This window comes from Phoca vitulina, unplaced genomic scaffold, assembly GCF_004348235.1.
Source record: "Phoca vitulina isolate PV1807 unplaced genomic scaffold, GSC_HSeal_1.0 scaffold43, whole genome shotgun sequence".
Classification (NCBI taxonomy): domain Eukaryota; kingdom Metazoa; phylum Chordata; class Mammalia; order Carnivora; family Phocidae; genus Phoca; species Phoca vitulina.
Genome location: NW_022589746.1, coordinates 4,757,122 through 4,763,121, shown reverse-complemented (window position 1 = coordinate 4,763,121; position 6,000 = coordinate 4,757,122).

Sequence of the window (6,000 nt, the reverse complement as noted above, 5' to 3'; positions counted from 1 at the left end):
ATTTATTTATTTGAGAGAGAAGAGAGAGCACAAGCAGGGGAGGGGCACAGGGAGAGGGAAAAGCAGACTCCCCACTGAGCAGTGACCCCAAAGCAGGGCTCCATCCCAGGACCCCGCCAGGATCATGACCTGAGCCAAAGGCAGATGCTTAACCAACTGAGCCACCCAGGAGCCCCAACAGTGTGGTTTATATTGAACACCTGCTTTCCTTCTAGAGTCTGGAATCTTGGTATCTGTGGGACAGAGGGTGCCTATAGGACCAGTGTCCCCAAAACAATGTGGGCACTGAGTTCCTAATGAGCCTCCCTAGTAAATGACCTTTTACACATGTCACGACTCTGCTCTGGGTCTAAGCACAGGATTTCACTGAGGGGGGAAACTCTTGGAGGCTTGCACTTGGTTTCCTCCAGATTTGCCTTTTCCCTTTGCCGATTTTGCTTTGTATCCTTTGGTGGCAATAAAGTGTAACCGTGAGCATGACTATATGGTGAGTCCTCCCGGTAAATCCTGCAGTCTCTGGGTGGGCTCAGGCACCTCCAACGCAAGGTGCCCAGTTAATTTCACCTTCGACAAACAAGCTTCTCTACCTTTCCATATAGTGATGCAGTTCCTTTCTTTCTTTTGTTCGTTCGTTCGTTCAGTCATTCATCACTCACTCTCTCATGCCAGAAGCGGGGCTGGGGCTAGCAGGACAGTGTTTCTCAGGTTCCGCAGGGCCCAGTCCTTCCGCCCTGGTCAGGCACTCCCTGAGCAGCCCTTCCCAATGGCACTGTGCTCACTCTCACCCTGACTGCACAGCAGAACAGATCAAGGTCCGGACTCATCCGTAAGGTTTGAATCCCCTTGTGTTCTGGTAGGGGTCTGGGCACAATGTGTTCCAAGCCTTCTGGGTGATTTCAGCATGCAGGCCGAGGACCACAGCTCTATCCCTTTATTCTATCTTATTTTCCTTCATCACAGTTAGTATTACATGGGAAGTTTTTATTTATTTTTTAAAAATGTTGCCCATCTTCCCGGTTAGAAAATACGTTGTGCAAGCGCAGGAACTTGGTCTGTGTGTTCACTGTGATGTCTTTGGCGCTTAGAACAGTACCTGCCACATAATGGACACTCAGTAAATATTTGTTAAATGAAAGAACACATTATTTTTGTTAGTATGGCATTCAGAGCTCTCTGTGATCTGAAAAAGCCAACTTTTCCTGTTGTTCTCATTCCCTTCTCTCATATATACTCCACGCACTGTGGACTATTGCGGTTACACCTCACTTTTCATATTCATCAGTCTCTCTCTAGTGGAGCCATCTGGGCACATATCCCTCTGCCTCCTCCACGAGATGGGAGGCCCCATGTCTCCCAGGGCTCTCTTAGCACGCTGCTCTGCTCAAAGCAGGTGTTCAGCCCGTGAGCTGCACTGAATGCACCCTGGATCCATAAAATCAACCACATTTCAGAGCAAGGATAATTAAGCCACCGAATTAAGCCTCTGGTTTTAATTAAGCCACTGGATGAATAGCTCCCCAGAAGAGAGGGTTACAGCCACTATCTTACTCCTAGCGTGGCACCTTGATTCAAATTGCCAACGGTTACAACGCCTGACATCACTGTCGGATGCATGCACCTTGCTTTTCCTACATTTAACTCCTGATCAGCTGGGCCAGTGGTTGAGACCCTGGTGGCAAGAATGGCAAGTGAGGTGTCTTCCAGGATGCCAAAGTGGTGGTTCCAGTACTAACCCCAGGTCAACTTTCTCTGTTGTTCATGTGCCACGGGGAACTTGATTAGGAAGAGCTGGGGACCCTGTGTACAGAGTGCTTCACCAGGTACAGCTCTGGGGGGGGGTGCAAACTCTTCACCTCCATCTCCAGATGCTTTAAACACAAGCCAAAGGAAAGCCCCCTTGGGAATTTAAGCAACATTTCACTTCTGTGGGTCTCCTAACAACTTATGTTGGTTTTCTTATCGTAGAATGGGTATGAGGTTTTTTCTTTTTTTCTTTGAACAAATAGGATCATATTCCAAATTATTCCAGCTATTTTGTGGTGAATTTTATGTATATAAAAAAGGGAGTTGTTATAATTCTCTGAAAAGACATTCCCTCCAAAAAAAATTGAAGATAATATTATGCGCAGAATCAGACTCAGGACATTAAAATTCTAGCTCTGTCACTTAACTGCTTTGGGTCCTTAAACAATTTACTTAATCACTTTGTGCCATACTTTCCTCATCTATAAATCTGGCACAATAATAGCTGCCTAGCTTATAGACAGTTATGAGGATTATATAATGCAATACGTGTAAGACACTTCAAACAGTGCCTAGCGTGAAGCTAGCACTCAATAACTGTTAGCGATTGCTAAAAATTTCTAGCTATCACTGGAAATTCAGTGTAAAAAATTGAAACATTAAAGTTCTAAAAGAAATATGGTCATCTAATATTGGAACAGGAATGCTCCTTCTAAGTATAGCCCTCCAGATTGAAATCATAAACCATCGTGAATAAAATTCACAAATGCAAAATAAAGAAAAAATTTTGCAACACAGGATACAGTTCTTAACACATAAGGAGCTCCAACGTATCGATGATAAAAAAACATTTACACCACTAGAAAAATGGGCAAAAGATTAGAAGAGTCAATTGATAAATGAAAAAATATGGTCAAAAACATGAAAAAGTTTCAAGAAAACATACATATTTAAATCGCAGTACGCAACGTTTCCTCTATCAAACCAAACTGCAAAGCTTCGATGGAACTGAATGCAAACACTGTCAAGAGTGCAGGGAAAAGAGTGTGCTCACACATTTGCTGCCAGGAATTGCAACCTGTGGACGCCAACTTGGCCATATTTGTCAAAACCTTGACATTTTTCATCCTCTTAGATTCAGCAAGTCCACTTCCAGAAGCTATCGTAGGAAGATAATTATGGATACCTACCCAAGGCTTGTCAAAGCATGACTTACAGCAATGAACAATTTTAACCAACCCAAATATGTAACAAAAAGATATAATTTGAATTAGCAATTTCCTCGGCAGCAATTACAAATGATCTTGAAGCAGGATGTCCTATGATGTGAGCAAACATATTTATCAAAACATATTTTTCAGTGAATAAGGCAAGAAAAGGCTGAACAACAGGATTTTTTTTTTTTTTTAAAGCATGGAACACTACATCAAAAACTAATGATATAATGTATGGTGATTAACATAATAATAAAAAAATTTTAAAAAGCATATGTAAAGAGGAAGAAATACTGGAAAAACAGTGGCTGCTTCTGAGCAATGAGGTGGTGGTTGGTGTATTCTTTCTGTCTTATTTCCATGTTCCCTGTTGAGCATGAATTAATTTCATGATAAGCAAAAGTTATAACACACAGAGAGAGAGAGAGAAACAGACCCACAGACAGACAAAAAGGCAGCAGGAGAATCTAATCGCTTCAGCAATCCTCTCTGATTTCCACCTTGTGAGATGAAGTAAATCCATGCTCTAGGTACATCAAAGCTCCTCCTCTAATTTTCCTTCTCATCTCTGCGTTTAGGCAATGTTTGTGATGTCCCCCATCCCAGCTGCCGCTGGGGAAAGAAACTGCGTGGCCTCTCCTCCGCCCCCCCCCCCCCGCCCCACCGTTTATACATAGTCTAGAATAAACAAAAACTTTGTTTTTACAAGAGAACCTTATTATTATTACTTATTATTTGCTGAGCATCAACAGTTCTTTATAAAAGCGACGAGTGATCTGCTCTAAATCAGGCCAACTAATAAGTGCCTGGCTCCCAGAGAACACAGCCACCTGCCAAATGCTTTTGAGTTTTGGGTTTATTAAAAGCTATCCCCCTGCAGACTCCTCTCTGCAATCAGGAGAAAGACACTGGGTGGACAGCGCTGTTGAATGTGTTAGATTCTAGCAACATCGATACCAAGGGATGGTGGACCCCTTCTCTCCGTGACTGGGAGCTTAGAGCAGTGTGGAGGGTGACGGTCCCTGTCTCGAACCCCAGCTCTATCTCTGGTTCTCTTCTGACCTTGGCTGACGTGGCTCAGTGTCACACAGTGTGCATCAACACCCCCCGAGGATGTTAAGCAAGAGAGTTCTGCTGCGGAGACAGGGCTGGGAAGGAGGGAAGCGGGAGGAGGGAGGATGGCTTGTGTGCATGGAGCTAGATAAGCGGGGCGGGGTGGGGGGGCAGCAAAGAGCCTGTCTGTGACCTTCACTTACAGCCCCAAGGAGAAAAACAGAAACATAGATGTGCAAATATTCACTTACTTTTCCATACTTTCTAAACTCCTCAACATTTCTTAAGGAGATAATAATCAACTTTTTATTCAAGCATAATATATACACCAAAAAGTGACAAATCCTAAGTGTAGGCATCAAGAAATAGAAGATGCCAGGACCCAGAAACTCCCCCTCCCCATGCCCCTCCTTATCTCCATTCCCTCCTTTACCCCAAAGTTAACCAATATCCTCACTTCTAACACCACGGACTCTTTTTGCTTCTTTTTTTTTTTTTTAAAGATTTTATTTATTTATTTGTCAGAGAGAGAGAGGGAGGGAGAGAACAAGCAGGGGGAGTGGCAGGCAGAGGGAGAAGCAGGCTCCCCACTGAGCAAGGAGCCCGATGGGGGACTCGATCCTAGGACCTGAGCCGAAGACAGACGCTTAACCGACTGAGTCACCCAGGCATCCCTCTTTTTGCTTCTTTTTGAATTAAATAAACATAAAATCGTATGATGTGTTTTTGTTTGTGAGATTTTTTTCCATGATCCACTTGACAGTATTTATTTTCATGCTGTGTAATATTCCAATATGTGAATATACTATGATTTATTTATCCATCGTATTGTTGCTAACTATGTGAGCTGGTTCCATGTTCCCAGCTATTATGAGAAGGCCTCTTACACCTGTCTCTGGCCCAATGTGCAGTATATTTCAGAACAGAATTGCTGGGTCATCTGGCGTGAGCGTATTCAGCTTTAATGATCCTGTCAAAGTTTTTTACAAAGTGAGTGTGTGAATTTACACACCCATCAGCAGTGTAGGAGTTTCATTTGCTTCACAACCTTGCCAAAACTTGGTCTTGAGCATCTTTTAAAATTTAAATGACTGAGTAGGTGTGTGGTGATGTGAACCAGTAATCTAGTTAGTAAATGTGCCTCTGAGTTCTGCGAGCCATTCTGCGAAACTACTCCAACCCAAAGATGGCTGGGTCATTGGAACCTCCAATCTATAGCTGGTTGGTCAGAAGCACAGGTGATGGCCTGAACTTGAGATTGGCAACAGTTGGCAGGTGGGGAGAGAGGCTGACTTGTACCACGGAGCCCCTAACTCATTGGGTGTGACGCTTCTCTAGGTAGACAGGGTCAGAATGGAGTTAATTGCTTGGTGAGGTGTAAAACAACAACAATGCAGCCATCAAAAGGAATAAGATCTTGCCATTTGCAACGACGTGGATGGAACTGGAAGGTATTATGCTGAGCGAAATAAGTCAAACAGAGAAAGACATGTATCATATGACCTCAGTGATATGAGGAATTCTTAATCTCAGGAAACAAACTGAGGGTTGCTGGAGTGGGGGGTGGGGTGGGAGGGATGGGGTGACTGGGTGATGGACACTGGGGAGGGTATGTGTTCTGGTAAGCGCTGTGAATTGTGCAGGACTGTTGAATCTCAGATCTGTACCTCTGAAACAAATAATGCAATATATGTTAAGAAAGAAAAAAAGAAGAAGAATGTAGCAGGAGGGGAAGAATGAAGGGGGGGAAATCGGAGGGGGAGAAGAACCATGAGAGACGATGGACTCTGAAAAACAAACTGAGGGTTCTAGAGGGGAGGGGGTTGGGGGGATGGGTTAGCCTGGTGATGGGTATTGAGGAGGGCACGTTCTGCATGGAGCACTGGGTGTTATGCACAAACAATGAATCATGGAACACTATATCTAAAACTAATGATGTAATGTATGGGGATTAACATAACAATAAAAAAATTAAAAAAAAAAAAAAAAA